Here is a 10,846-nt window from a genome sequence, read left to right as displayed (position 1 = left end):
CCAACATTCCATATGATCCCCAAGCCAGGAGCGATTTCTGAGCCCATAGCCAGCAATAAGCCCTGAGTGTCACCAGGTGTGGCCCAGAAACAAAATCAAAAAAAAATTTACACTCTATTGTCCTTGGGCTAGAGAGATAGCACAGTGGGTAGGGTGTTTGCTTTGTACATGGATGACCCAGGTTCAATCCCTGGCATCATATATAGTGCCCCTAACCTGCCAGGAGTATATGGAATGCCACTGGATGTGGTCCAAATTTAAAAAAAATAATAATAACTACTATATATCTCTCTTCAGATTCTCTCCTTAAATTTATCTTAACTCTTCACTCTTACTACATTTTTTGCATTTATAAGATCTATCTATTTCATGTAAATCTTAAGATGCACTAACATAATTATTCATAATATAAACATTTGAAACTATTTACATGTAAAAAACTATCATTTTTAAAAAATGTACTGCCTTATCATAGCCAATGAGGTTTATCCGAGGCACGATTATTGCTAATTGAAAACTTTTCCCAATACCCTGCCATGACGACTTGAAATATAGTCAACATTGGCAATTTTTGACAGTCTCTACAGAGACTGATTTAAAAAATTACTGCCTCAATTTATAATTGGTTTATAATTTTGTGGAATGCCAGTTTAGTTCTATGCATCTACATGTGGAGGTATCCACACCTCCACAATTTAAAAAAGAGAGAAAGATTTATCCCAAATATGAGCAGAAAAAGAAACATAGGCTTGCTCTTTAAAACTGTATTCTTCCTTAAATATATATCTTGTTTGATTGTTGATAGAGGCCTTTGGAAAGGTTCTCATATAGTCTTTTTGTTTGTTTTGGTTTTGGTTTTTGGGTCACACCCGGCAGTGCTCAGGGGTTACTCCTGGCGCTATGCTCAGAAAATCGCCCCTGGCAGGCACGGGGGACCATATGGTATGCCCGGATTCAAACCACCATCCTTCTGCATGAAAGACAAATGCCTTACCTCCATGCTATCTCTCCGGCCTCTCATATTGCCTTCAAATTAGATGTCTTTCGATTAGTTCCTTTGGTTTTCTTGTCAAAAAGGTTTTTCCTCATTGCCTCCTCATCTGACTTTTTTTCCAGCCCTTCAAGGTGGGCTTTGTTTATCCTAATAAAAACTACTCAGGAGGCTTGGAGGAGGAGCTGCTTTCTAGGCTCATGGTTCCACGTGGTGAAGTGACTGGCTTGTAGATGAACAGCTTTCGGTGTGAGTTTCTGGCTTGCTGCTATACCTTCCCAACTGTGTCTGAATTATTTCGCACATTGGAGTTGCTGCCAGGCCTTCATCTCTTGTCCTACTCAGACATGGAGCATGGGAATCCATCAAGGAAGGAGGGAGGGAGGGAGGGAGGGAGGAAGGAAGGAAGGAAGGAAGGAAGGAAGGAAGGAAGGAAGGAAGGAAGGAAGGAAGGAAGGAAGGAAGGAAGGAAGGAAGGAAGGAAGGAAGGAAGGAAGGAAGGAAGGAAGGAAGGAGGGAGGGTGGAAGGAAAGAAGGAAGAAAGGAAGGAGGGAAGGAAGGAAGGAAGGAAGGAAGGAAGGAAGGAAGGAAGGAAGGAAGGAAGGAAGGAGGGAGGGTGGAAGGAAAGAAGGAAGAAAGGAAGGAGGGAAGGAAGGAAGGAAGGAGGGAGGGAGGAAAGGAAGGAAGGAAGGAAGGACGAAGGGTGGAAGGAAAGAAGGAAGGAAGGAAGGAAGGAAGGAGGAAGGGTGGAAGGAAAGAAGGAAGAAAGGAAGGAGGGAAGGAAGGAAGGAAGGAAGGAAGGAAGGAAGGAAGGAAGGAAGGAAGGAAGGAAGGAAGGAAGGAAGGAAGTAGGGAAGGAGGAAGGAAGGTAGGAAGGAAGGAAGGAAGAAAGGAGGGAAGGAAGGAAGGAAGGAAGTAGGGAAGGAGGAAGGAAGGTAGGAAGGAAGGAAGGAAGGAAGGAAGGAAGGAGGGAAGGAAGGAAGGAAGGAAGGAGAGAAGGAGGGAGGGAGGGAAGGAGGGAGGGAAGGAGGGAAGGAGGGAAGGAAGGAAGGAAGGAAGGAAGGAAGGAAGGAAGGAAGGAAGGAAGGAAGGAAGGAAGGAAGGAAGGAAGGAAGGAAGGAGGTTGGTGGAAGGGGAAAGGACAGAGGGGGGAAAGAGGGAGGGAGTATGAAAGGGAGGGTAGAAGGAAGGATAAAAAGATGGATGGATGGAAAGAAGGAAGGATAGAAGAAAAGATTAAAGGAAGTATAGAAGAGATGGAAAGATAGAAAGAAGATGGAAGGAAGGAAACAAATTGTCAAAGTCATCAGATCTCAAGATATTAAAGATATTAAAGAAAATGAAATAAAAGAAAACCTTGACTCTGAGGACTTCAAGGGAAACTTCTATGCCTGTCTGCCTGTGTTTCTGAATCCCTGAAGGTCTCCTCAGAGGCTTAGGGAGCGCACCCCCAAAAAACTGCATTTTGGAGCTGCCCAGTGAGTAAATTCTGGCTGTGGGGGTTGCCCTCCAATAAGCTGAGCTCTCTGGCCTGCGGAGGCTCCGCCCTGCTGTGCCTTTGTTCACTCTGAGGACTTAAAGGGAAACTTCTGTGTCTGTCTGCCTGTGTTCTGAATCCCTGATGGTCTCCTCAGAGGCCTAGTGAGTGCACCCCCAAAAAACTACATTTTGAAGCTGCCAAAAAAACTATCAACTAGAAGCAGCAGAAGAGCACTGCCAGGAAGCACTCTTTCTGACCAATGAACCCCAACACAACACGCAGGAAAAACCACACTACAAGCATAACAATGGGGAAACCTCGCAAGCAAACATCATGCACAGAGAATGAAGATGAAAGCTCGGATGACCTAATAATTCCAATCACCTGATTAACCTCTTGGATAAGGAACTTAAAATAGCAATATAGAAGTTGTTTGAGGAACTCAAAGAAAGCATAGATCAATCTGAACAGAACACAAAGACAGAAATCAGAAAACTCCAAACTGAAATCTGAAAAACATGGTAGCTCAACTGAAAACCTCAATAGAAGGCCTCGCCAGCAGGGTAATAGCAGCTGAGGAGAGAATCGGAGTACTGGAAAATGTGATGCAGAAAAACTCAACACAACAGAAGAAATTGGAAAAGAACCTTAAGACAAATGAACAGGCAATAGAAAAAGTACTCAAGGAATGCGAACAGATGGAAATAGAAGTCTTTGATAAACTCAACAGAAACAACATAAGAATCATCGGAGTCCCAGAGACCCAGGTAGGAGATCTCCAGGAAGAATCAACTGTCAAAAACATCATCAAAGAAATACTCCCAGAGTTAAAGACCACATACAATCAAATCCTGCATGCCCAAAGAGTACCAGCTAAAAGAAACCCAAAGAAAAACACCCCAAGAAACATCCTCATTACAATGACAAATCCCAAAGATAGAGATAGAATACTGAAAGCAGCAAGATCAAAAAGAAATTACATTCAATGGAGCTTCCCTAAGACTTACAGCAGACATGTCACAAGAAACTCTCAAGGCCAGAAGACAGTGGTGGGATATTGTGACAAAACTGAATGAAATGAATGCCTCACCAAGAATACTGCACCCAGCCCGACTCACGTTCAGGTTTGAAGGAAGAATACATAGCTTCATGGATAAACAACAGCTCAGAAACTTCACAGATGAAAAACCAGCCTTAAAGGAAAAACTGACAGGTCTACTCTAAGACAAGAGAGACCAACAAACACACCAAACTTATCTACAAAGACGACATTAAATCCTATGACAATCATCCCTCTCAATGTCAATGGACTAAATTCACCAACTAAAAGACACAGAGTGGCAATATGGGTCAAAAAGATGAATCCAACCTTCTGCTGCCTACAAGAAACACATCTGAATAGTCAGAACAAACATAGACTCAAAATCAAAGGCTGGAGAAAAATCATCCAAGCAAACAACAGCCTCAAAAAAGCTGGGGTGGCCATATTAATATCTTATGACACCAACTTTATACTCAGAAAAGTGGAAAAGTACAAAGATGGACACTATGTACTAATCAAGGGATATGTGCAACAGGAATAAATCAGACTATTAAATATAGATGCACCCAATGAGAGACCAGCAAATTAATACAATTACTGACAAATCTGAAAGAAGACATCAATAATAACACAATTATTGTGGGAGACCTCAACACGGCCCATTCAACACTTGATAGGTCAACCAGACTGAAACCCAACAAAAACATACTAGCCCTGAAAACAATAATGGAAGAAAGAGGACTAGTAGATATATATAGGACACTCCATCCCAAAAACCCTGGATACACATTCTTTTCCAATGTACATGAGTCTTTCTCCAGGATAGACTACATGCTGACACATAAAACATACCTCCATAAAATCAAGAGGATAGAAACCTAGCAGGCCACCTTTGGTGACCACAAGGCTCTGAAATTAGATGTGAACTACAAAGCCACACAAAAGAAAAACTTTAACAACTGGAAATTAAGCACCCTGCTACTGAACAACCAGTGGGTCCAAGATGAAATCAAAAAGGAAATCAAAACTTTCCTGGAAACAAATGATAATGAAAACAAAAACTGCCAGAATCTATGGGACACAGCAAAAGCAGTCCTGAGAGAAAAATTTATAGCTCTACAAGTACACATCAGGAAGGAAGAAGGGGCATACCTGAATAACTTAATGACGCAGCTCAAAAAATTAGAAAATGACCAACGAAAGGAACCAAAAATAGGGAGACAGAAGAAAATAACAAAGCTGAAAGCAGAACTCAATGAAGTGGAAAACCAAAAAGCAATCTGAAAGATCATCTAAAGCAGAAGTTGGTTCTTTGAAAAAATAAACAAGATTGATAGACCATTGGCAAAACTCACAAAAAAAGAGACAGAGACAAATCTGATAACCCGTATTAAATATGAAAAGGGGGAGATCACGACAGATATTGCAGAGATCCAAAGGGTAATCAGAGACTACTTTGAGAAACTTTATACTACTAAACATGAGAACCTAGAAGAAATGGATATATTCTTGGACACTTATAACCTTCCACATTTAAGTAAGGAGGATGTAGCATATCTAAACACCCCCATCACTACTGAGGAAATTAAAACTGTAATCAAACATCTGCCCAAAAAGAAAAGTTCAGGCCCAGGTGGATTTCCTAATGAATTTTTTCAAATCTTTCAAGAGGAGCTACTACCAATCCTAGCCAGGTCTTCCATGAAATTGAAAAAACGGGAACACTCCCAAACAGCTTTTATGAAGCCAACATTACCTTGATACCAAAACCAGACAGAAATGCTGCCAAAAAAGAAAATTACAGACCAATATCCCTGATGAATGCTGATGCAAAGATCTTCAACAAAATCCTGGCAAATAGGATCCAATGCATCATCAAAAAGATCATACAATACGACCAAGTAGGTTTCATCCCAGGAAAGCAAGGATGGATTAACATTCGTAAATCTATCAACATCATACACAACATCAACAAGAAAAAAAAATAAAAATAACATGATCGTATCAATAGATGCAGAGAAAGAATTCGATAAGGTCTAACACCCATTCTTAATTAAAACTCTCAGCAAGATGGGAATGGAAGGAACCTTTCTCAATCTAGTTGAAGCCATCTACCACAAGCCAATGGCAAATATTATCCTCAATGGAGAAAAACTAAAAGCCTTTCCTCTAAATTCTGGTACAAGACAAGGCTGTCCGCTCTCACCACTATTCTTCAACATATACTGGAAATCCTTGCTATAGCGATCAGGCAAGAAAAATATATCAAGGGAATCCAGATAGGAAAGGAAGAAGTCAAGCTCTCATTGTTTGCAGATGACATGATACTTTACTTAGAAAACCCTAAGGACTCTACCAAAAAGCTTCTAGAAACAATAGATTCATATAGCAAGGTGGCAGGATACAAAATTAACACACAGAAATCAATGGCCTTTTTATACACCAATGATGAAAGAGAAGGAAGTCAAGAAGGCAATCCCATTCACATTAGTGCCACACAAACTCAAATATCTTGAAGTCAACTTGACCAAAGATGTGAAGGACCTATACAAAGAAAACTATAAAGCCCTGCTCCAAGAAATAAAAGAGGACACATGGAAATGGAAGCACATACTGTGCTCATGATTGGCAGGATTATCATTAAAATGGCAATACTCCCCAAAGCACTAAACAGATTTAATGCGATCCCCTTAAATATACCCATGACATTCTTCAAAGAAGTGGATAAAACACTTATGAAGTTCATCTGGAACAATAAACACCCTCTAATAACTAAAGCACTCCTAGGGAAAAGGAAAATGGGAGGCATTACTTTCCCCAACTTTAAACTGTACTACAAAACATTAGTTATCAAAACAGCATGGTATTGGAATAAAGACAGACCCTCAGATCCGTGGAATAGGCTTGAGTTCTCAGACATTGTCCCCCAGACATACAATTACCTAATTTTTGACAAAGGAGCAAGAAATCCTAAGTGGATCAGGGAAAACCTCTTCAACAGGTGGTGCTGGCAAAACTGGTTAGCCACTTGCAAAGAAGCGAACATATATCCCCAGTTAACATCATGTACGAAGTAAAATCCAAATGGATTAAAGACCTTGATATCAGACCTGATACCATAAGGTATATAGAACAACACTTCAGTAAAACACTCCATGACATTGAGACTAAAAGCATCTTCAAGGAGGAAACTGCACTTTCCAAACCAGTGAAAGCAGGGATCAACAGATGGGAATACATTAAACTGAGAAGCTTCTGCACCTCAAAAGAAATAGTGCCCAGGATACAAAAGTCACCCACTGAGTGGGAGAAACTATTCACCCAACAGCCATCAGATAAGGGGCTAATATCCAAAATAGACAGGGCACTGACAGAACTTTACAAGAAAAAAAATCTAATCCCATCAAAAAATGGGGAGAAGAAATGAACAGACGCTTTGATAACAAAGAAATACAAATGGCCAAAAGGCACATGAAAAAATGCTCCTCATCACTAATCATCAGGGAGATGCAAATCAAAACAATGATGAGATACCACCTCACACCACAGAGATTGGCGCACATCACAAAGAATGAGAACAATCAGCGCTGGCGGGGTTGTGGAGATTAAGGAACTCTTATCCACTGCTGGTGGGAATGCCGTCTAGTCCAATCTCTATGGAAAGTGATATGGAAATTCCTCCAAAATCTGGAAATTGAGCTCCCATTCGACCCAGCTATTCCATTCCTAGGGATATATCCTAAGAACACAAGAATACAATACAAAAACCCCTTCCTCACACCTATATTTATTGCAGTACTATTCACAATAGCCAGGCTCTGGAAACAACCAAGATGCCCTTCAACAGACGAATGGCTAAAGAAACTGTGGTACATATACACAATGGAATATTATGCAGCCATCAGGAGAGATGAAGTCATGAAATTTTCCTATACATGGATGTACATGGAATCTATCATGCTGAGTGAAATAAGTCAGAGGGAGAGAGAGATGCAGAATAGTCTCACTCATCTATGGGTTTTAAGAAAAATAAAAAATCATTTTTGCAACAATCCTCAGAGACAATGAGAGGATGTCTGGAACTTCCAGCTCACTTCATGAAGCTCACCACAAAGTGTGGTGAGTGCAGTTATAGAAATAACTACACAGAGAACTACCACAATCATGTGAACTGGAAAGCCTGTCTAGAGTACAAGTGGGGATGGGGTGGGATGGAGGGAGATTTGGGACATTGTGGTGGGAATGTTGCACTGGTGAAGGGGGTGTTCTTTACATGACTGAAACCTAATCACAATCATATATGTAATCAAGATGTTTAAATAAAGGGAAAAAAAGATTGTCATTAAACTGGAATACATAAATGTTCTCATAAAACACAAAGTAATCAAAAGTAAAGTGAAATATTAATCTTTACCCACCTTTTTTTCTTGTTTTTTTTTTTGGTGGGGTGCTCAGTGGTCAGTTCTAGATCTACCCACTGGAATCACTCCTGGCAGAGTTTAGGGGACCATATGGAATACTGGGATCAAACTTAAGCAGCCACATGCAAGGTAAATATACTCCCCACTGTACTATCACTCTGTTCCCCAATAGTTCAGTTTTTCTAATGGACATGGCTTACTGTGGGGGGACACCTCAAAAGTGCTGGGGGTGGGCAAAGAGCACCAGGAATTAAGCTTGAGACCTCACCAAAAAATATGGAATGCTTCACTAATTTGCGTGTCATCCTTGCACAGGGGCCATGCTAATCTTCTCTGTATCATTCCAATTTTAGTATATGTGCTGCTGAAGTGAGTACTACCCACCTTTTAATTGGAATAAAGAATTCATATGTGAAGAACCCATAAACAATGGAATTAAAGACACAAAACAAAATTGATTCATTGTAATTCAGTATTGGACAAATCTGCCCCGAAATAATGGGAATGCAATGTTAAAATACAAACTTTATGTAATATATTTGGGGGAGGGCTACACCTGGTGGCACTCAGGCATTACTCCTAGTTCTGCACTCAGAAATCGCTCCTGGCAAGCTTGGGGTCCATACAAGATGCCGGGTATCAAATCCAGGTCAGCTGAATGCAAAGCAAATGCCCTACAGCTGTGCCATTGCTCTGCCCCCCCCATGTAATATTTTAAAGATATGAGAATTAAAGTTCAAAAAATTCTGATCTTTGCCTGTTCCTGGATTGGCTTTAAGACTAATACTCACTGTTAAATGTCAAATTTCTGTACTCAATTTTAAAAACGAGTTCCAGATTCTTATGCTCAATCAAGTTTTAGAGAAACTGGCCTAGTGTGCTATCTAAAAGGATCTTAATTCCATTATCTGAGGCCAGAGAGCTATAGCAGGTTAAAGTGCTTGCCTTGTACACAGCCAATCTGGGTTCAATCCCTCACAACACATATAGTCCCCCTGAGCCCTCTAATTTAGGGCAGGGTATAGACACCTGAGAAAAGGATAAGAAAAGTTGTGCTTATCTTTTCTTGAGCTTCTTTTCCGCAAAGTTCCCTAAGTAATTACTGAATAGAAGTCAAGGCAATTTCAATTAAAACTATCAACAAATCTTAGTGTGTGAGATGTTTATTGAAAGAAAATAATAAATAAAGTCTGCAGTGTGCCAGAACTACAGATTGTCTGCAAAATAGCCCATGTAATAAAGCTACATAAACTTTATTGCCTAGTAAAATTTGTATGTTAAAACATTTGGCAAGAGCCTTCATTTGACTAACCCAGATTTCCCCCCCCCACCTCTTTGCTGGTCCAGATATAGAAGAATTGGTGCCTTTGAATAACATAAGAGGAACTTATTTTTTGTATAGGATACATTATTCTTTGTACTGTTCTAATGCCTTGTCTTATAACTTAACTGCCACCTGACTAAAGAAGCAGCTGTTCACATTTTTTAGTATGTCTGAACAGTTGAACCAAACTCAATTTCAGGATCATTTGATTCATAAAAGTCCTTTCCTCCTTTGGATCTTCAATGCTCTACCCTCTTTAAGATGTGTTTATATAATTATCATGGAAATGATTATTTAAAGTTTGTGGATGTTTTTTATAAAATGTGGTGTCTATTGAGTTCAAATGAAATGCATAACATTACCTCAAGATTGCACTGGTTTTAGAATTTGGATTCAGGATGATAAATCGTACACTGCTTTCCATTCTCTTTAAAGTGTTAAGAAATGTGTGTGTGTGTTATATGTGTGTGTGTTCTTTTCGATTTACAGTCAACTCTGAAATTACAATGTAATGGCTTTAAATGGTTCAAAGTGCCTCTAATGGGAATGAATTATAATAAAAAGTATTAAGAAAAGCACTGAGCATTATTTGGAATGCAGCTTTGTTTCTAGCTTAGTTTATTCTTTGCCAATGGCTCCATTAGGATATCACTCAATCAGTCTCTCTGCTGGATAGCAAGTTTACATTTATTCTTGCATTAACAGGTCAAAGAGGAAAAAGCTCAGCTCTTATAGAGCTGTGGTCCCTTTGCAAAAAGGGAAGCTTTCTGTTAAATCATTTCTGGTTTTGCCAAAGGTAGAAATACCATACAGTTTCATCTGTCCTCACAAAATACAGTTCATGCCTCTTCCCTTTCCCTATGGAACAACTCCATTGAACATGAAGACTAATTGCTTCTATATAAACAAGAAGAGATTCACACCACAGGGTATTGTGAAGCAAAGTGCTATTTAGTCCTTCAGCCTTCTGGAAACAAATGTTTTTGACTATTATAACTTATAACAATAAAGAATATAATAGTAATAGTCACTTAAGCTTCCAAAGGTTTTCACCAACTATACACTGTTGAATGCTTCATGTTCATTAGCTAATTTCATACCCACACATTTATAAACTCTAGGGATTGTTATTTTCCTCCATTGTATAATTGAGGAAATTGAGTCTCTAAGAATCCTATTGCTTTCCAAAAACTCTATAAAAAAAAAAAAAATCAGGTGGAACCAAGTTCCACAACTGGTCAAATTTAGAACTGGCCATAGAAATCAGACCTATTGCTGACAGAGTCAGAAGACATCCTAGAAAAATTAACAGATGCTATAGAATTAGTAGAATGAAGAAAAAGAAACATTGCTAAAATTGTTTTCTGAAGAATGACTCTCAGGAAGAAAGCTCTCTTGATATGCAGCTTTAATAAAAAAATATCTAAGATTCGGGGCCAGAGAGATAGCATGGAGGTAAGGTGTTTGCCTTTCATGCAGAAGGAGAATGGTTCAAATCCCGGCATTCCATATGGTCCCCTGTGTCTGCCAGGGGCGATTTCTGAGCATAGAGCCAGGAGTAACCCCTGAGCACTGCCAGGTATGACCC

The 10,846-nt window shown here is 39.7% G+C and overlaps 2 non-coding genes across 2 annotated transcripts; one reads left to right on the top strand and one right to left on the bottom strand.

The window, feature by feature from the left end:
- The first annotated feature begins 452 nt into the window (after nucleotides 1-452).
- On the top strand, nucleotides 453-590 carry LOC126002993 (U4 spliceosomal RNA). Its single transcript, XR_007493551.1, has one exon. It is a non-coding gene; the product is annotated as a U4 spliceosomal RNA (small nuclear RNA).
- Nucleotides 591-8,204: 7,614 nt separating this feature from the next.
- On the bottom strand, nucleotides 8,205-8,311 carry LOC126003097 (U6 spliceosomal RNA). The gene has a single exon (XR_007493639.1). It is a non-coding gene; the product is annotated as a U6 spliceosomal RNA (small nuclear RNA).
- Between the last annotated feature and the right edge of the window lie 2,535 nt (nucleotides 8,312-10,846).

This window comes from Suncus etruscus, chromosome 2, assembly GCF_024139225.1.
Source record: "Suncus etruscus isolate mSunEtr1 chromosome 2, mSunEtr1.pri.cur, whole genome shotgun sequence".
Classification (NCBI taxonomy): domain Eukaryota; kingdom Metazoa; phylum Chordata; class Mammalia; order Eulipotyphla; family Soricidae; genus Suncus; species Suncus etruscus.
This window is presented reverse-complemented; position numbering and strand designations above follow the sequence as displayed.